At 42.5% G+C, this 22,030-nt stretch overlaps 1 pseudogene; it reads left to right on the forward strand.

The window, feature by feature from the left end:
* The first annotated feature begins 13,121 nt into the window (after positions 1 to 13,121).
* On the forward strand, positions 13,122 to 16,370 carry LOC131193179 (periodic tryptophan protein 1 homolog; annotated as a pseudogene).
* Positions 16,371 to 22,030: the final 5,660 nt, after the last annotated feature.

Consider the following 22,030-nt stretch of genomic DNA (forward strand, 5'->3'; position numbering starts at 1 on the left):
TTCCCCCAGGCTGTTGAGAAGGAAGTCCTTGAAATGCTTCAGCTGACGAGGCAAAAATCGGCCTGGGGCCCCCAGGAAAGAAAGGTGCTGAACTTGCTGGTTGCCATTGGTATTGGATCCATCCTTGTCCAGGATAAAATGCCCAACCGGGAGGAATAGAAGCAGCAGGAGGCAGCGTAGGCCTCTGTTGGCGGGAAAAATCAATTGGAGGGGGGAGTTGTGATTCCCCCCAAGTCCCTGCTGCCGCCTGAACTCCCTGCCGTCTGAAGGAGGGAAGGGAGGTCCTCCTGTGTTCATCGGAACAGCTTCGAGCTTCTGTAATTTCTCCCTCTCTGGTGGGAGGGAAGGTGAATTTAGGCTGAGCTAAAGGCTCTTGAGGTGGGTGAGCTGAGCTTATACGAGGCCTCACTTCCAAATGCTCAAAAGTTTCTGGGAGGTCTAATAGGCACTGGGATTTCAGGGGGTTTCTCAGGTCCCAATCCAGTGACTCTCCCGATTCTCTGGGTTTTACTGTCCTCCATTGAGGTTGAGAAGAGGGAGGGGGCTCTCCATTCCGCCCCGGGGAAATGTTTTCTCCCGAATGACAGTTTACCCATGAATCGGAATCTTTGGGCCGTGCACCAAGCTGACAAGCAGGCTCTACCACTTCGGGTTTTTGAGTCATATCTTCCGATGGGAAGTAGGTGATTTCGACTAAGTCCTCAGATTCCAACCTCTGTGCTACTTCCACGCTTTCAGCTTACTGCCCTTCCATCTTCGCTGGGTCTTTGCACCGCTGTGGAGGTTGCGGAGGCTGGGGCCCAGCACCCCCCTAACAGGCCCCCTCTGAGCAGAGGAGAGGGTACCGTTAAGCAAAAGAAAGTTAGGAGTTTTGCAATAATGTCAAGGTTCCAGAAAAACCTCTTCTGCATAAAAAAAACTCAGAAGCCATTGTCTTTCAGAGTTCTTTACTAGCATGAGGAAACTGGCACACGATGAGTGAAATTCCAAAACTGAACTTCCAGATTCTTTTCCCAGTTATACAAACCCCAAGAGTCCCACCCCCCTGACCCCTTTGCTGGTCACATGGTCCCACGTTCTCCCAGTTCATTCGAATATCTTCTCGCCACTCTTCCTGCAGATGTGAACACCATCCGACCTTGACCGCTTGAAGAATGTTACCATACCCCTCAACCCCCCTTCTTCCCCTCAGGGGAAAAATGTGGCAGCGTCTGGAACCCTAAAGTCTAGTATGGTTTCCAGGCCTGACACCTTCTGTGCTCAACCAGGTCTCAGTAACGCCCATCAGGTCCGCACCCCCCTCCTGTATCAGATCTGAAATGAGGGGGGCCTTATTAATAACAGACCTGGCGTTGCATAACATCAGTCGAAGGTCGCGGCCCTGAGGAATCTGACCACTCGGGGAACGGGAAAAGGGAGCGGGACCGGAGCACGCAATCGCTTGTAAACAGCGCGGGCGCACTCCCTGAACATGATGTGGTCCCCTCCTTCCGCCATATCTGCCCCTCTCATAAATTGTACCGATAGAATAATACTCTTGTCCAGGGGCTTCAGTCACCCCCCCTAAATTATCCGAACCTATCTTCCTAACGCGAGCTCTAGCAAGGTCTGGCCCCCTCCCACACCCACCCCCCTCCCCTCCACCTTGGCCCTCCCTCCCCCTAAAAGCCCCTTAAAAGATTTAGTTAAAAACTCCTCAAACCCCTCTTTTCTGCATGCCATATCTCGGGGTTCCAGAACCCATCATTAAGGTAGACCCTTGATAAAATAGGGCGCCATGCCTGCGAGAGAGGAGCATCTCGCAGACCCAAGAGTTGTGCGGGTGAATATATCATAAAACCAAATAGCAGTCAGGGATCGGGGAGTCGTGCCCCGGCCAGTCCAAGGTGGTTTCTACAGTTCGGTTATCAAGATGAAAACCCCCCTCCAAAATACAAATTTTGGAGTTTGTATTACTGAGGGAGGAACCCGGATTCTCAGATTCGGATTTCCACCAATTGTGCCAGCTTGCCTGGGCAGGGGGTTGGACTAGAAGGCTTCCAAGGTCCCTTCCAGCTCTGTTGTTATATTATATTATACCTATGCTAGTAAAAGAACTTTGAAAGTTGTTTGCTTCGGAGTCTTTTCTGCAAGGAGGGTTTTCTGGAACGCTGACATACACTTCTTCTTTTTTTTAATTTATTTTTATTTGTCACAACAGTAAACACAACATCAACATAAATCAGCAAAATATCATATAAGCATATATATGAGCAAAAGTATGTAATAATTGTATTAATTTGATATAATGAAGGAAACATTAGGACAGGAACGGTAGGCACTTTTGTGCTCTTATGCACGCCCCTTATAGTCCTCTTAGGAATGGGGTGAGGTCAATGGTAGACAGCTTTTGATTAAAGCTTTTGGGAGTTGGAGAAGAGACCACAGAGTCAGGCAGTGTGTTCCAAGCATTAACAACTCTGTTACAAAAGTCATATTTTCTGCAATCAAGATTGAAGCGGTTAACATTAAGTTTGAATCTATTGTTTGCTCTTGTATTATTGCGACTGAAGCTGAAGTCATCTTTAAGACTACTTAATTCTCTTAAGGAATTGCTTGGTCTGCAAATCGTTGACTCTCTTCCTTTGAGTATTGAGTCACCAACCACCAACACAGACCTCTGTTGATGGTTTTTGATGGCATCCAATTTTGGAAGGCTCTAAGAAAAATGGGATCTGAGAAGACCGCATTTTCTGCACGCAAAACCTGTTTGAAAGATGAAGACACAATGTACAGAACAGGGCAAAACAAGCTGTATCCAGGCTAGCAAAGGAACACCACATGATTGCATCTCCTCCCTCTATTTAGTCAGCTTTTATGCTGAATATATCTCGAGGGAAGCTGGATTAGGGGAAGGTGAGCCTGGTTGTAGGAACAACCTGTATTATGCATCACACCGCTAGCCAAATAGGCACAGGATTTGCAAGCTTTAGGAAAACAAACAACGCCCGTGAAAGACTGGGCTTAAAATGGAAGATAAAGAAAGAACAAATGGATGAGGATGAGAATCCAGCCTTAGAACTGGCAATGAAAATATCGAAGCGGAGAACTTCTGCCTTTTAAGATCCACCACCAACAATCAAGGGACTTGTCTTTTCACCCTCTGCACGCTCTTATAATATCTGTAAAAATATTTACAGATCCCTCACATCCTGGACATACTGTTTCAACTCCTACCCTCAAAACGACGCTATAGAGCACTGCACACCAGAACAACTAGACACAAGGACAGTTTTTTCCCGAAGGCCATCACTCAGCTAAACAAATAATTCCATCAACACTGTCAAACTATTTACTAAATCTACACTACTATTAATCTTCTCATCGTTTTCATCACCAATCTCTTTCACTTATGACTGTATGACTTTAACTTTTTGTTGCTATCATTAAGGGTTAAATTGCAACCTATGACCATCATTTGTGTTGTAAATGTTGTACCTTTGATGAAGGTATTTTGTTTTCTTTTTCTTTTATGTACATTGAGCACATATGCACCAAAACAAATTCCTTGTGTGTCCAATCACACTTGGCCAATAAATTCTATTCTATTCTATTCTATTCTATTCTATTCTATTCTATTCTATTCTATTCTATTCTATCCTATCCTATTAGTATGTAATAACTATATTAATTGGATATAATGAAAGGAAACAATAGGACAGGAACGGAAGGCACATTTGTGCCCCTTACAGACCTCTTAGGAATGGGGTGAGATCAATAGTAGACAGTTTTTGGTTAAAGCTTTGGGGATTTTGAGTAGATACCACAGAGTCAGGTAGTGTGTTCCAAGCATTAACAACTCTGTCACAGAAATCATATTTTCTGCAATCTAGATTGAAGTGGTTAACATTAAGTTTAAATCTATTGTTTGCTCTTGTATTGTTGTGATTGAAGCTGAAGTAGTCTTCAACAGGAAGGACATTGCAATAGATGATTCTATGAGTTAAACACAGGTCCTGTCGAAGGCAGCGGAGTTCTAAGTTTTCTAAACCCAAGATTTCAAGTCTGGTGGCATAAGGTATTTTGTTGTATTCAGAGGAGTGGAGAACTCTTCTTGTAAAATATTTCTGGACACGTTCAATTGTATTGATGTCTGAAATGTGGCATGGGTTCCAGACAGGCGAGCTGTATTCAAGAATTGGTCTAGCAAATGTTTTATAAGCTCTGGTAAGTAGTGTAGTGTTTCTGGAGAAGAAGCTATGTAAGATTACGTTTACAACACAATTCCTTACTGAGTCCTTCGGGAGAAGGGTGGTATAGAAATCTAATAAATAATAATAATAATAATTGATGGTCAATATATCAATATAAATCATAAGGATTGCCAGCAACAAAGTTACAGTCATACAGTCATAAGTGGAAAGAGATTGGTAATGGGAACGATGAGAAGATTAATAGTAGTGCAGATTTAGTAAATAGTTTGACAGTGTTGAAGGAATTATTTGTTTAGCAGAATGATGGCCTTCGGGGAAAAAACTGTTCTTGTGTCTAGTTGTTCTGGTGTGCAGTGCTCTATAGCGTCGTTTTGAGGATAGGAGTTGAAACAGTTTATGTCCTGGATGTGAGGGGTGTGTAAATATTTTCCCGGCCCTCTTCTTGATTCTTGCAGTATACAGGTCCTCAATGGAAGGCAGGTTGGTAGACATTGTTTTTTCTGCCGTTCTAATTATCCTCTGAAGTCTGTGTCTTTCTTATTGGGTTGCAGAACCGAACCAGACAGTTATAGAGGTGCAAATGACAGACTCAATCATTCCTCTGTAGAACTGGATCAGCAGCTCCTTGGGCAGTTTGAGCTTCCTGAGTTGGCGCAGAAAGAACAGATCACCCCTGATCTGTACCCTCAGGTTCACCTGAATACAAGTCAAATGCATGTAGAATAATTCTGGACAGAGAGGACTGCTGGTTTAAAAGAGGGGTCAAAGAGACCATCTATGTTAAGATTGAACAGCCCTCTCTCAAAGGGGGCAGGGGAGGGATACAACACCCACCTGTCTCTTATCTACCAGACAGTCGTCTCAGCAATCTCAAGAAGGTTCCCCACCTGTTCTTATTCTGAATCAGGTGACCCTGAGGGCACAGACAATAAGTCTAATTGGGTTAACAAACTAAGTAGGTTCTTTAAACAGGAACACTCTGAACTTTCTATCTCTGTTAAGAATTTGCTTGGCAAAGGTAAAAAGAAGAAACTTGGGTGTAGAAGTTGTTTAAAAAGATAAAGAAGCCGGGTGTGGAGTATTTCTCGTTGTCCCCAGCTTGACTCAGTCTTCCATCCTTCCAAAGTTGGTAAAATGAAAATGCCAGATTATTAGGGGAAAGATGCTGACTCAGTAAACAGCTTAGAGAGGGCTGGAAAGCACTGTGAAGTGGTACATTCAAATTTCTTCTTCAAATTTCTGGGTTCTATCATATCGCAAGATCTCAAATGGACAGCTAACATCAAAAACATCATTAAGAAAGGACAGCAAAGAATGTTCTTTCTGCGCCAACTCAGTAAGCTCAAACTGCCCAAGGAGCTGCTGATTCAGTTCTACAGAGGAATTATTGAGTCTGTCATTTGTACCTCTATAACTGTCTGGTTTGGTTCTGCAACCCAACAAGAAAAACACAGACTTCAGAGGATAATTAGAACTGCAGAAAAAATAATTGCTACCAACCTGCCTTCCATTGAGGACCTGTATACTGCACGAATCAAGAAGAGGGCCGTGAAAATATTTGCAGACCCCTCGCATCCTGGACATAAATTGTTTCAACTTCTACCCTCAAAATGACGCTATAGAGCCCTGCACACCAGAACAACTAGACACAAGAAGAGTTTTTTCCCGAAGGCCATCACTCTGCTAAACAAATAATTCCCTCAACACTGTCAAACTATTTACTGAATCTGCACTACTATTAATCGTTTCATAGTTCCCATCACCAATCTCTTTCCACTTATGACTGTATGACTATAACTTGTTGCTGGCAATCCTTATGATTTATATTGCTATATTGATCATCAATTGTGTTGTAAATGTTGTACCTTGATGAACGTATCTTTTCTTTTATGTACACTGAGAGCATATGCACCAAGACAAATTTCTTGTGTGTCCAATCACACTTGGCCAATAAAAATTCTATTCTATTCTATTCTATTCTATTCTATTCTATTCTATTCTATTCTATTCTATTCTATTCTATTCTATTCTATTCTACATAAGTCTATGTGCTACTGCTATTCTCCCTCCTTCCCATCCTCCCTTCTACCTTTCTTTTCTTCCCTCTACTTTCTCCTTCCTTCCATTCTTTTTCTCCATTTTTTTCTCTCTGTCCTACTCCCTCCATCTCTCATTTCCCTTCTCTTTTTCTCTCCCTCTTCTTTCCTTCCTCCTTTTCCTTCCTCCTTTCCTTTCTTTCTCTTGTAAGAGCCATGGTGGCACAGTGGTTAGAATGCAGCATTGCAGGCCAACTCTACCAACTGTCAGGGGTCGATCCTGAACTGGCTCAAGATAGACTCAGCCTTCCGTCCTTCCAAAGTTGGTAAAATGAGGATACCAGATTGTTGGGGAAAAGATGCTGACTCTGTAAACCGCTTAGAGAAGGCTGTAAAAGCACTGTGAAGCGGTATATAAGTGCTATTGCTATTCTCTCCCTCCTTCCCACCCTCTCTCCTTCCTTTGTGCCCTTTTCTTTCGTGTCCTTTGCTAAGTCTACTACTGCCAGGGGTTCAATCCTGACCAGCTCAAGGTTGACTCAGCCTTCTGTCCTTCTGGGTTCAGTAAAACGGGGACCCAGATTGTTTTCGGAGCAAGAGGCTGACTCTGTAAACCACCCAGAGAGGGCTGTAAAGTGTATATAAGTCTGTACGTAAGTCTAAATGCTATGGCTATTTCCTGAGGATTGAATGAGCCACAAATTGATTACTTTACAAAAGAGAGATGTATCTTTTTTAAAAAATTTTGTCACAACATTATATACAAGAACATATATTGAAAGGAAACAATAGGATAGGAACGGTAGGCACTTTTGTGCTCTTATGCACGCCCCTTATAGTCCTTTTAGGAATGGGGTGAGGTCAATGGTAGACAGTTTTTGGTTAAAGCTTTTGGGAGTTGGAGAAGAGACCAGAGTCAGGTAGTGTATTCCAAGCATTTTTTTTTTGTTTACATTTATACCCCGCCCTTCTCCGAAGACTCAGGGCGGCTTACAGTGTATAAGGCAATAGTCTCATTCTATTTGTATATTTTTACAAAGTCAACTTATTGCCCCCCCAACAATCTGGGTCCTCATTAAGAACTTTAACAACTCTGTTACAAAAGTCATATTTTCTGCAATCAAGATTGAAGCGGTTAACATTAAGTTTGAATCTATTGTTTGCTCTTGTATTATTGCTATTGAAGCTGAAGAAGTCTTTAACAGGAAGGACATTGCAATAGATGATTCTGTGTGGAGTTCTAAATTTTCTAATCCCAAGTCTGGTGGAATAAGGTATTTTGTTGTTTACAGAGGAGCGGAGAACTCTTCTTGTAAAATATTTCTGGACTCGTTCAATTGTATTAATGTCAGAGATGTGGTATGGGTTCCAGACAGATGAGCTGTATTCAAAAATGGGTCTGGCAAATGTTTTGAATGCTCTGGTTAGTAGTGTAGAGTTTTTGGAAAAGAAGCTACTCAGAATTAGGTTTACAACTCTTAGAGCCTTTTTTGCTATATAGTTGCAGTGGGCTTTGGCACTTAGATTATTTGATATGAAAACTCCAAGGTCTTTTACAGGTGGGGTGGGGGTCATCTGTAAGATAATGTCCATCAAGCTTGTACTTCTTGTTAGGGTTCTTTTTTCCAATATGTAAGACTGAGCATTTGCTGGTTAAGATTTGGAGTTGCCAAGTTTTAGACCAATCGGATACAAAATCAAGGTCTTTTTGAAGGGCAGTAGTATTGTTGGTTGTGTTAAATAGTTTGACATCGTCAGCAAAGAGAACACAATATCTTGTTCCAGAACGGTATTGAGCTGGGAGTTAGATTAGAAGACCTCCAAGTAAAGTTCCCTTCCAACTTTGTTATTCTACATTCTGTTCAGAGGTGGTATTCAGTCAGTTCGGACCGATTCTGGTGAACTGGTAGCTGAAATTTTTTGAGTAGTTCAGAGAACCAGCAAATACCACCTCTGACTGGCCCTGCCCTGCCCTGCCCTCACCCACCCCACTCGTTCCAGGAGTCCTCACATGCCCGTTTTGGCTCCCAGGGGGCTGCAGGGAGGCCTAGCCTGTAAGGCTGGGGCACCCAATCTATTTGCTGCCTTCCAGCTTCCCAGCTGATCAGCAGAGTCTTTTTTTGTTGCCCTATACAGGAAAACGGGGCTGAAAAGCAGGTTAATGTGGAGGAGAGAGAATGGGGATTTTGCAGTATCCTTTCCCAGGAGTGGGGAGGGAATGGGGATTTTGCAATACCCTTTCCCCCAGGAGTGGGGAGGGAATGGGGATTTTGCAATATCCTTTCCCAGGAGTGGGGAGGGAATGGGGATTTTGCAGTACCCTTTCCCCCAGGAGTGGGGAGGGAATGGGAATTTTGCAGTACCTTTTCCCCCAGGAGTGGGGAGGGAATGGGGATTTTGCAGTATCCTTTCCCCCAGGAGTGGGGAGGGAATGGGGATTTTGCAGTATCCTTTCCCCCAGGAGTGGGGAGGGAATGGGGATTTTGCAGTACCCTTTCCCCCAGGAGTGGGGAGGGAATGGGGATTTTGCAGTACCCTTTCCCCCAGGAGTGGGGAGGGAATGGGGATTTTGCAGTATCCTCCCCCTGCTATGCCCACCAAGCCACACCCACCAAGCCACGCCAGATAAATCCCACCACTGATTCTGGCCAGCTTACTCCTCTAACCTTGGGAGAGACATTTTTTTTGGAAACATTCCCATCTGATGAGCATCTGGAGAAAATTCCCCACATTGGCTGGTGCCGATCAAGCAAAGCGTGTCCTGAAAAAGCAACTTCCGCTAAGCGCTCCCCGCTGAACCAATAGCTGCTTTTCTCCTCTTTCTCTTCCCTGTCTCTGGAAACAGAAAGAGAAGCCCCACAGTGCCAGTAGGCGGTTTGCCACCGTCTCCAAGAGCTTTGGCCTCCTTTGTCCGACCAGTCCGGTGGTCCATATCACTCCTCTAACCTGCCGATCTGTGACTCTTCCAAGAAATCATGTCTTACCTGAACCGTTCTCTCTAGCAAGGATGATGTTATCTAGTTTGTTTGTTTGTTTATTTGTTTGTTTGTTTGTTTATTTATTTATTTATTTATTTATTTATTTTTCATATTTTTATACCGCCCTTCTCCGAGGACTCAGGGCGGTGTACAGCATAAAATAAAACATAAATATAAAAAAAAATTAAAATACAATATTCAATTAAAAATCTGATTCAATAAGCTGAATATTAAAATTAGTGAGTAAAAGTTACTAAATAAATTAAAACCCTTAAAAAACCCCACTAAAAAAACCCTCAAATTAAAAATTTATCATTAGGCCAGCCCTGCTTGATGAAAGAAAAAGGTTTTGAGCTCGCGCTTAAAGGTCCGAAGATCAGGGAGAAGACGTAGTCCCACAGGTATATCATTCCACAGGGCCGGAGCCCCCACAGAGAACGCCCTTCCCCTGGGGGCCGCCAGCCGACATTGGTTGGCTGACGGCACCCTAAGGATGCCCTCCCTATGAGAGCACACTGGTCGATGGGAGGCTACTGGCGGCAGCAGGCGGTCCCATAGATATCCCAGTCCCATGCCATGGAGCGCTTTAAAGGTGATGACCAAAACCTTGAATCGCACCCAGAAGACCACTGGTAACCAGTGCAGCCTGCGCAGGAAAGGTGTTACATGGGAGCTACGAGGCGCTCCTTCAATCCCCCGCGCGACTGCATTCTGTACCGGTTGGAGCCTCCGGGTGTACCAGTTGAATAAGGAAATGTCTCCAAGAAAACAAGAAAGCTCGAAGAACACCAAGGACCTGTCAGTTCAACCCTGAGCTACAGATATTCTCTTTCATTAGAACAGTTCTCTCTGTACTCTTTTTATCCTGATCTGCAGGACCATCTTGTGTGTGTGTGTGGGTGTGGGTGTTACAAGGCACAATGCCATCGTAACAATGACAGCAACCACTTCTGAATCAAAAAGTTAAATAGGAGCCAGCAGTGTGCAGCAGCAGCCAAAAAAAGCCAATGCAATCCTAAATTGCATTAACAGAGGGATACAATCAAGATCAAGGGAGGTACTAATACCACTCTATAAAGCCTTAGTAAGACCACACCTAGAGTCCTGCATCCAGTTTTGGTCACCAACCTATAAAAAAAGATGCTGAGACTCTAGAAAGAGTGCAGAGAAGAGCAACCAGGATGATGAGGGGACTGGAGACTAAAACATATGAAGAATGGTTGCAGGAACTGGGCCTGGCTAGTCTAGTGAAGAGAAAGACCAGGGGAGACAGGATAGCAGTCTTCCAATATTTGAGGGGCTGCCACAGAGAGGAGGTAGGGGGTCAAGCTATTTTCCAAAGCACCTGAAGGCCAGACAAGGAATAAGAAACTGAACAAGGAGAGATTCAACCTAGAAATAAGGAGAAATTTCCTGACAGTGAGAACAATCAACCATTGGCACAGAAGTTGCATTCGGAAGTTGTGGGAGCTGGAGGCTTTCAAGAAGAGACTGGACTGCCATTTATCAGAAATGGTTTAGGGTCTCCTGCTTGGGTGGGGGATGGATTAGATGACCTACAAGATCCTTTCCAACTCTGTTAATGTGTTATTTGGCTGCTGGAGTGATGACATCAGCATAATACAGGTGATTGAAGTTTGCTCACCTTCCTCTAATCCAGCTTCCCTCAAGATATATTCAGCGCAGAAGCTGACTAAATAAGAGGGAGGAGATGCAATCATGCGGTGTTCCTCTGCTAGCCTGGGGCCAGCTTGTTTTGCCCTGTTCTGTACATTGTGTGACTTCTTGATCTGTCAAACAAGTTTTGCGTGCAGAAAATGCGGTCTTCTCAGATCCCATCTTTCTTAGAGCCTTCCAAAATTGGATGCCATCAAAAACCATCAACAGAGGTCTGTGCTGGTGGTTGGTGACTCACTACTCAAAGGAAGAGATTCAACGATTTGCAGACCAAGCAATTCCTTAAGAGAATTAAGTAGTGTTGGAAGAAATATCCATCTTGGTTCAGTTCCAAGTGGGGACAAAGACACTGGAAACATGGAGACTGCTTGGAAAGATGGTTTAATGGTGGTCAGGATCACATGGCTTGAGTTCCTGAACAGAAAAGGGCCGAGATCCTGTGTGCTCCCTGGCTTTATGCTTTTTCTGAGCTTTGAATTTTCTGGGGCACAGGAAGAGTATCCTGATTGGTTGTCAAACTCCCAGGTGGTCTAGGGGTCTTAGCTAACAATGTAGGTTGTCCCTCAAGCTTGCCTGAGCCTTGCCATGTGGTGAGTTTCTGTTGCTAGATGAGTCCTATTGTGTTGCAAATGATGATGGCCCATTGACAAAGGTGGGGAGAATGAGTTTCTACCTCTGACCCATTGACAAAGGTGGGGGGAAATGAGTGAGCTTGGTTGAGGCTTTAATGGCCCATTGACAAAGGTGGGGGGTGGCAGGAAGTTGCAGGGAGCTGCTTTGTCTTTAAAACATGTTTCTCCATTTCTCATCCAGGGAAATATATTCTGCCTTTTTAAATATTCTCTAAAATATTTCATTCTTCTAGGAGGGGGGTGGTTGCTAACTTCCTACAGTAGTCTTAAAGACGACTTCAGCTTCAATCACAATAATAGAAGAGCAAACAATAGATTCAAACTTAATGTTAACCACTTCAATCTTGATTGCAGAAAATATGATTTTTGTAACAGAGTTGTTAACGCTTGGAACACACTACCTGACTCTGTGGTCTCTTCTCCAACTCCCAAAAGTTTTAACCAAAAACTGTCTACTATTGACCTCACCCCATTTCTAAGAGGACTATAAGGGGCGTGCATAAGAGCACAAAAGTGCCTACCGTTCCTGTCCTAATGTTTCCTTCATTATATCAAATTAATACAATTATTACATACTTTTGCTCATATATATGCTAATATGATATTTTGCTGATTTATGTTGATGTTGTGTTTACTGTTGTGACAAATAAAAATAAATTAAAAAAAAGAAGAAGTGTATGTCAGCATTCCAGAAAACCCTCCTTGCAGAAAAGACTCCGAAGCAAACATCTTTCAAAGTTCTTTTTCTAGCATAGGTAAACTGGCACAGTTGGTTGAAATCCAAATCTGGGGATCTGGGTTCCTCCCTCAGTAATACAAACTCCAAAATCCCCACCCTCATGACCCCTCTGCCGATCACATGCTCTGATCTTCAACCGTCCCATCTCGAGACATCACTCCGGCCACTCCTTCTCCAGATGCGAACCCAGCCTGACCTTGACTGCCAGGAAGAATGCTGTTATGTCTAATAATCCCTTGTACCACCACCCTCCTCCCCTACTTTCCCACACAGGAGAAAGTGGCAGCGTGTGGAAGCCTTCGGCCTAGTATGGCTTCCAAAGCTGACCGTGTGTGGTCTCCCAGGTGCAACGATAAAGTTGTGATAGAAAGGCTCACTGAAATAGTCAAGCCGACCAATTATTATCCCTTTCCCTTCTTTCGTGTTGAGATGAATGAGGCTGTTAAAAAACCTAAAATCCCCATCAAGTGGACTATGAAAAACTAGGCAGAAAAATCAAAGGATTCGGGTGCTCAGGTTGTTTTCTCATCTGCCTCTCAGTGCTAGGGCAACAACCCACGAGGGAACAAAGGATATTAGAAGTAAAATTTGCTGGCTGAAAGCACAGTGGCATCATGAGAACTTGGCTTTCTAGATGGGGAAGAAATGGAGATAGTGACAGATTTTATTTTCCTGGGCTCTAAGATCATCGCAGATGGGGACTGCAGCCAAGAAATTAAAAGATGCTTGCTCCTGGGGAGGAAAGCTATGGCAAAGTTAGACAGCGTACTAGAAAACAGAGATATCATCCTGCCAATGAAAGTGCATAGAGTGGGGGAAGCCTCCTTCAGCTGCTCCATTCCTGCTTTCATATCCCGGTTGGAGCCATGAGTCGTCCCGTAACTTGTGTTACCTGGGTGCCCCAAGGTGTTGCCAAGGTGTTGCCAAGGAGACACCCAAAAGGTTTTTTTGTGGTCTCTTCCCAAAATCCCCAAAGCTTTAACTATCTACTATTGACCTCACCCCATTCTTAAGAGGTCTGTAAGGGACGTGCATAAGAGCACCAGCGTGCCTACCGTCCCTGTCCTAATGTTCCCTTTGATTGTATTCAATTCATATAGTTATTTCTTGCTTAGACTTATATATACTGTTGTGACAAATAAATAAATAAATAAATAAAACTTGACAAGGAAGAACTGAAGCATTTAATTACTGAAATTAAAGAGTGATTGCAGGCAGAGGATGAGGATGTGGATGAGGGTGGAGGTGGACAAGAAGAAACCTCGGGTGCAATGGATGTTGTTGACGGGGCCTCTGGTGGCTCAACAGACTAAGCAGTCTGTTATTAATAGCAGCTGCTTGCAATTACCGCAAGTTCAAGTCCCACCAGGCCCAAGGTTGACTCAGCCTTCCATCCTTTATAAGGTAGGTAAAATGAGGACCCAGATTGTTGGGGGCAATAAGTTGACTTTGTATATAATATACAAATGGAGGAAGACTATTGCTTAACACAATGTAAGCCACCCTGAGTCTTCGGAGAAGGGCGGGATATAAATTCAAATAAAATAAATAAATAAATGGTGAGGTAGCCAGCTCTGCTCCAAAGATGAGGATATTGATAAGCTAGATGGATGCTGAATTGACAGAATATGACTTGGATAACTATGATGAAGAAAATGCAGGTACTGAGAGCATTGGAGAAATCTTTGCAGGGCTTGCAGTACATGGAACTAATGGAAATGATCCATATAACACTATTAAAGATACTGATCAATATGAGAAAGAAGACTTTGGGATTAAGTCAAATGACAGTCTTGTTTTATGTGGCAGAGTTGATAAGGACCACTGAGGCCTAGAAGTTCATGTTTATAATCATGAAGGAGATTCCTTTTATGTCCATCATGATCTTATTTTATCTGCATACTGTCAGGCCTGGAAACCATACTAGACTTTAGAGTTCCAGACGCTGCCACATTTTTCCCCTGAGGGGAAGAAGGGGGGTTGAGGGGTATGGTAACATTCTTCAAGCGGTCAAGGTCGGATGGTGTTCACATCTGCAGGAAGAGTGGCGAGAAGATATTCGAATGAACTGGGAGAACGTGGGACCATGTGACCAGGAAAGGGGTCAGGGGGGTGGGACTCTTGGGGTTCGTATAACTGGGAAAAGAATCCGGAAGTTCAGTTTTGGAATTTCACTCATCGTGTGCCAGTTTCCTCATGCTAGTAAAGAACTCTGAAAGACAATGGCTTCTGAGTTTTTTTATGCAGAAGAGGTTTTTCTGGAACCTTGACACATACCCCTTAAGTGTGGAATGGATGAACTTTGATCCTAGTCCCAATGATTCTGCAGGAAATTATATTGCTGTTGGCACAATGAACTCTGTTATTGAAATATGGGATCTTGACATAGTGGACTCTTTAGAGCCAGTTTTTTCACTAGGACATAAGGCGAAACTAAAGAAAAACATAAAAACTAAAAACTGAAACTGAAACTGAAACTAAAAACTAACGAAAAAGGGATGCGGTGGCTTAGTGGGTAAGACGCTGAGCTTGTCGATCAAAAGATTAGCAGTTCAGCGGTTCAAATCCCTAATGCTGTGTAACGGGGTGAGCTTCCGTTACTTGTACCAGCTTCTGCCAACCTAGCAGTTCGAAACCACGTAAAAAAATGCAAGTAGAAAAAATAGGGACCACCTTTGGTGGGAAGGTAACGGTTCGGTGTGTTCTGTGCAGCTTTGGCGTTGAGTCATGCCAGCCACATGACCACGGAGATGTCTTCGGACAGCGCTGGCTCTTCGGCTTTGAAACGGAGATGAGCACCGCCCCTCCCCCCAGAGTCAGAAATGACTAGCACGTTTGTGCGAGGGGAACCTTTACCTTTTTACCTTTAAAGAAAAAGAAACAAAAGAAGAATTTATCCAAAGAAGACCATCGGGGGAATACTGATGCAGTGCTTGATCTTCCATGGAATAAACATTTATTTATTTATTTATTTATTTATTTATTTATTTATTTATTTATTTATTTATTTATTTTGTCACAACATTATATATAAGCATCACATAAAAAGATTATATAGTATATAAACATATATATGAGGTAATATAAGGAAGTATAAGCATATGTATATATATATAAGAATGTGTATGATGAACGTATCTTTTCTTTTATGTACACTGAGAGCATCTGCACCAAGACAAATTCCTTGTGTGTCCAATCACACTTAGCCAATAAAAAATTCTATTCTATTCTATTCTATTCTATTCTAAGAAGAAGAAAAAAAAAAAAAAGAAACAAGCAAACAATAGGACAGGAACGGTAGGCACGTTTTTGCTCTTACGCACGCCCCTTATGGTCCTCTTAGGAATGGGGTGAGGTCAATAGTAGAAAGTTTTTGGTTAAAGCTTTTGGGATTATGGGAAGAGACATCTTCCCATAATCCCAAAAGAGACATCTGAGATCTGTCTTGGCAAGTGCCTCAGCTGACTATTCTGTAATTCTTTGGGACATGCCCAGGGGCACAACAGTTTCTCTTCACACAGACAAGGTGCAAACACTGCAGTTTCATCCATTTGAAACACAGACTCTCATTTCTGCCTCTTATGACAAATCAGCCATTTTATAGGACTGCAGAAGTCCACAGGACAACCATAGAACCTGGAGATTTAGTGGACAAGTTGAAAGGGTGACTTGGAATCATTTTTCACCTCGCCACTTCTCAGCTAGCACGGAAGATGGATTTGTATACTGTCTTGATGCTCGTTCCCATAAAACAGTCTTCACAATGAAAGCACACGATGAAGCAGTTCAGTAGCCAAATCAAAAGATGCTTTGTCACAGCATCTTCTGATAAATCTGTGAAAATTTGGGACATCCTAGGAAACGAGCCTTCTTTAGTCTATTCCAGAGATATGAAAATGGGTGCCCTGTTTTGTTTAGCTTGCTGTCCAGATCTGCCATTTGTTTATGCCTTTGGAGGAGAAAGGCAGGGACTATAACTCTGGGACATAAGCACAATTTCCACAGTGAATGATGTTTTTGGAACTTGACAGAGGCTAGCAGTTACCACATCAAGTTCTGAAGCAAGTAATTCTGCTAATAGCAGTAGCAGCTATGGAGCTGTAATGGAATCATGAAATGTTGTACCTTTGAGTCTGTCATTTGCACCTCTATAACTGTCTGGTTTGGTTCTGCAACCCAACAAGAAAAACACAGACTTCAGAGGATAATTAGAACTGCAGAAAAAATAATTGCTACCAACCTGCCTTCCATTGAGGACCTGTATACTGCACGAATCAAGAAGAGGGCCGTGAAAATATTTGCAGACCCCTCGCATCCAGGACATAAACTGTTTCAACTCCTACCCTCAAAACGACGCTACAGAGCACTGCACACCAGAACAACTAGACACAAGTACAGTTTTCCCCCGAAGGCCATCACTCTGCTAAACAAATAATTCCATCAACACTGTCAGACTATTTACTGAATCTGCACTACTATTAATCTTCTCATAGTTCCCATCACCAATCTCTTTCCACTTATGACTGTATGACTGTAACTTTGTTGCTGGCAATCCTTATGATTTATATTGATATATTGATCATCAATTGTGTTGTAAATGTTGTACCTTGATGAAGGTATCTTTTCTTTTATGTAAACTGAGAGCATATGCACCAAGACAAATTCCTTGTGTGTCCAATCACACTTGGCCAATAAAAATTCTATCCTATCCTATCCTATCCTATCCTATCCTATCCTATCCTATCCTATCCTATAAGCTTATGATTTTTAATTAAAATTCTAAGTAAACAAAAAAAAAGAAGTAAAAAAAAAGAAAGTGCATATAGTCTAAGGCTCTGGTTTTCCCAGTTGGAATGTAAGGCTGTGAAAGTTGGACCATAAGGAAGGCTGAGTGCCAAAGAATGGAGGCCTTTGAACTCTGGTGCTGTCCCTTGGATGGCAAGGTCATCCAACCGGTTACTCCTAGGGGAGATCAATCCTGCCTGCTCTTTAGAAGACCAGATCCTGAAGATGAAACTCAAATACTTTGGCCGCTAATGAGAAGGAAGGACTCCCTGGAGAAGAGCCGAATGCTGGGAAAAAATGAGGGCAAAAGAAGAAGGGGACGACAGAGAACGAGGTGGCTGCATAGAGTCACTGAAGCAGTCGGCATGAGCTTCAATGGACTCAGGCAGTTGGTAGAAGACAGGAAGGCTTGGAGGAATGTGGTCCATGGGGTCACGATGGGTCGGACATGACTTTGCAACTAACAACAACCTACCATTAGAAGGATTGCAATTCATGAAGACTAGCAAGAATGTATTTGGGAAAGAACTAGCTCTGATCATCCAAAGAGTTTAAATTAAAACTGGAGGGGGCAAGAGATCAACATATGGGACCAAACCTAAAACATGAAGACTGAATTCCTGCAGTCATTGTTCGTATGTTTTAACTTCCAGTCCCCTAATCATCTTTGTTGCTTTTCTCTGCACTCTCAACATCTCAACATCTTTTTTTTAATACTATGGCGACCAAAACTGGATGCAGTATTCCAAGTGTGGCTTTACCAAGGCATTATAAAGTGGTATTAACACTTCACGTGATCTTGATTCTATCCCTCTGTTTATGCAGCCCAGAACTGTGTTGGCTTTTTTGCTGCACACTGCTGGCTCACATTTAAATGAGTGTCTACTAGGTCTCCAAGATCCCTCTCACAGTTACAACTATTGAGCTGTTTCCCCTAATCTATATCTGTAGATTTCTTGCCTAAAATGTTACCTTTTTCACCATTGAATTCCATTTTGTTAGATAGGGCCCAGTGTTCAAGTCTGTCAAAATCCTTCTTTGTCTTAAGCCTCTCTTCTGGGGTGTTGGCTATTCCTGCCAGCTTGGGGTCATCAAAATTTGATGAGTTCCCCATCTACCCCCTCATCTTAATCATTGATGAAGACATTGAAGAGTATTGTGCATAAGACGGAACATCGTGGCACCCCACTGCTTACTTCCCTCCATGTAGACTTAAACCCATTAAGGACTACTCGTTGAGTATGGTTTGTCAGCCAGTTGTGAATCCAACTGGTGGTGAAGCTATCTATCCCACTTTTGTCTAGCATACAAAGAAGTAGGTTGTGGTCTACTTTGTCAAATGCCTTGCTGAAGTCTAAGTATATAATGTCCACAGTATTTTGCTGGTCTACTAATTTAGTCACTGTTGAAGAATGAAATAAGATTGGTTTGGCATCCTCTGTTTTTAACAAACCTTGCTAACTGCTAGTTGTTACTTTACTTGTTTCTAGGTGTTGGCAGAGTTGTTTTTTAATTATCTTTTCCAGTATCTTCCCGGGTATTGATGTTAGCTGACTGGTCTATAGTTTTCTGGATCTTTTTTTCTTCTTCCTTTTTTGAAGATGGGAACCACATCAGCTCTTTTCCAGTCCTCTGGTAGTTCCCTGGTGTTCCAAGATATTTGAAAGATGTGGTGCAGTGGTTCTGACATGACATCTGCCAATTTCTTTAGAACTCTACACTACTACACTACTACACTACACTACTAACCAGAGCATATAAAACATTTGCTAGACCAATTCTAGAATACAGCTCGCCTGTTTGGAACCCTCACCACATCTCTGACATCAATACAATTGAACGTGTCCAGAAATATTTTACAAGAAGAGTTCTCCACTCCTCTGAAAACAACAAAATACCTTATCCCACCAGACTTGAAATCCTAGGCTTAGAAAACTTAGAACTCCGTCACCTTCGACAAGACCTAAGTTTAACTCATAGAATCATCTACTGTAATGTCCTTCCTGTTAGAGACTACTTCAGCTTTAATTGCAATAATACAAGAGCAACCAATAGATTTAAACTTAATGTCAACCACTTTAATCTAGATTGCAGAAAATATGACTTCTGTAACAGAATCATCAGTGCTTGGAATACTTTACCTGACTCTGTGGTCTCTTCTCATAATCCTAAAAGCTTTAACCAAAAACTTTCTACTATTGACCTCACCCCATTCCTAAGAGGACCATAAGGGGCGTGCATAAGCGCACAAACGTGCCTACCGTTCCTGTCCTATTGTTTTTCTTTTCTTCTATACCTTTATATACTATATAACCTTTCTGTATGGTAGTTACATATATTGTTGTGACAAAATAAATAAATAAAAATAAATAAAATAAATAAACTCTGGGATGTAACCCATCAGGTCCTGTTGATTTGTATTCATCTAGATCAGGCAGGTGTTCTCTTACTATTTTTTTGCTTATTTTAACTTTTATTTCCAGTCTGTTTTTTACAGTTATGTTTCTGCACCGCTGACTTCGATGAACTCACAAGCATGGTGGAGTGGCTGAAGATTGTTGCATTGCTCCAATCGAACAATCTGGTAATATTGAACTTCAAACTAGGGCATAAAAAACCTTTGCCAGACCAATTCTTGAATACAGCTCATCTGTCTGGAACCCACACTGCATATCAGATATTAATACAATTGAGCGAGTCCAGAGGTATTTCACAAGACGAGTCCTCCACTCCTCTGTTCGCAGCAAAATACCTTATGCCATCAGACTCAAAATTTTGGGCTTACTTAGAACTTCACCGTCTTTGGTCTGACCTAAGCATAGTACATAAAATCATCTGCTACAATGTCCTACCAGCCAATGAATACTTCAGCTTCAACCAATAACACAAGAGCACACAATAGATACAAACTCATGGTAAACCACTCCAAACTAGACTGCAGAAAACACGACTTCAATAACAAAGTTGTCAATGCCTGGAATGCACTACCTGACTCTGTGGTTTTTTCCCAAAATCCCCAAAGCTTTAACCAAAGACTATCTACTATTGACCTCACCCCATTCCTAAGAGGTCTGTAAGGGGCGTGCATAAGTGCCCCTGCATGCCTACCGTCCCTGTCCTAATGTTTTCTTTTATTTGTATCCTTTACATGTATTTATAATTATGTTTACACTTGTCTTTTGTGTTTGTTAAAAAAAATTAAAAAGACACCACACTTGTATCTGTCATAAAACACATGCCTGACGAAATAAAATAAATAAATAAAGCTAGATGAGGGGATTGAGAGGTGCTCATCATATTTAAGGATGATCCCAAGATGGGAATTGCTAACACTTTGGAAGATAGATTCAAAATCCAGAAGAATCTTATTTATTTATTTATTTATTTATTTATATTTATTTATTTATTCGAATTTTTATACCGCCCTATCTCCCGAAGGACTCAGGGCGGTTTACAGCCAAATAAAAACATAAGAATAATACAAATAAAAACAACAATTAAAAAACTTATTAATTAGGCCGAAATTAAAATATCACTAAAATAGTATAAAACCCCATTAAAACTAAATTTAAAACTAAAAACCCTAGGCTAGCTAGCCCTGTGCAAATAAATAGATGTGTCTTAAGCTCGCGGCGGAAGGTTCGGAGGTCGGGAAGTTGGCGCAGCCCTGGGGGAAGCTCGTTCCAGAGGGTGGGAGCCCCCACAGAGAAAGCCCTTCCTCTGGGTGTCGCCAGTCGGCATTGCCTGGCGGACGGCACCCTAAGGAGTCCCTCCCTGTGAGAGCATACGGGTCGGTGGGAGGCAATCGGTGGCAGCAGGCGGTCCCGTAAGTAACCCGGCCCTATGCCATGGAGCGCTTTAAAGATAGTAACCAAAACCTTGAATCTTGACAGACTTGAGCTTTGGGGCCCTGTTCAAAAAGAGGCAGCTCAATGGTAAGAAAAATAAGGTCTTGCATTTTTCCCTTCCCCAGTTTCTCTTTCCCTTCCCCAGGCATTGGAGACATTGCAGAAGGTGGAAAATGTCGGGGATACACAATAGGCAAGATGTGACCGTAAGAGGGATCTAGGTATCCTGGTGGATCAACATTTTTTTAAATTTTATTTTGTCCCAGCAGTATACACAAGCATCAACATAAAACAACAGCACATCATATAAGCATATATATGAGAAAAAGTATGCAATAACTAAGGGGACGCGGTGGCTCAGGGGCTAGGACGTTGAGCTTGTCTATCAAAAGGTTGGCAGCTCAGCAGTTCGAATCCCTAATGCCGCCGTGTAACAGGGTGAGCTCCTGTTACTTGTCCCAGCTTCTGCCAACCTAGCAGTTTCGAAAGCACATAAAAATGCAAGTAGAAAAAATAGGGACCACCTTTGGTGGGAAGGTAACAGTGTTCCATGCACCTTTGGCATTGAGTCAAGCTGGCCACATGACCACGGAGACGTCTTCGGACAGCGCTGGCTCTTCAGCTTTGAAACGGAGATGAGCACCGCCCCCTAGAGTCGGCAACGACTAGTACGTATATGCGAGGGGAACCTTTACCTTTACCTTTATGCAATAACTATATTAATTGGATATAATGAAAGGGAACAATAGGACAGGAACGGTAGGCACTTTTGTGCTCTTATGCATGCCCCTTATAGTCCTCTTAGGAATGGGGTGAGGTCAATAGTAGACAGTTTTTGGTTAAAGCTTTTGGGATTAAAAGTATGACTCAGCAATGTGCTACAGCTGCCAATTAAAGCCAGTGCAAACCTAGGTGGCATCAACAGAGGGATAGCATCAAGATCATGTGAAGTGATAGCATCATTCTATACTACCCAAGTGAGGCCACACTTGGAATGGAATGTGATAACTCTCCTTTAATTTGTATTCAGAGGCCTCAAAGAGCTCTCTCAATTTGTGAGCAGCAGCCACCGCCAAAAAAGCCAATGCAATCCTAAACTGCGTGAACAGAGGGATGCAATCAAGATCAAGTGAAGTTGTCAG

The sequence above is a fragment of the Ahaetulla prasina genome, chromosome 1, assembly GCF_028640845.1.
Source record: "Ahaetulla prasina isolate Xishuangbanna chromosome 1, ASM2864084v1, whole genome shotgun sequence".
Lineage (NCBI taxonomy): Eukaryota > Metazoa > Chordata > Lepidosauria > Squamata > Colubridae > Ahaetulla > Ahaetulla prasina.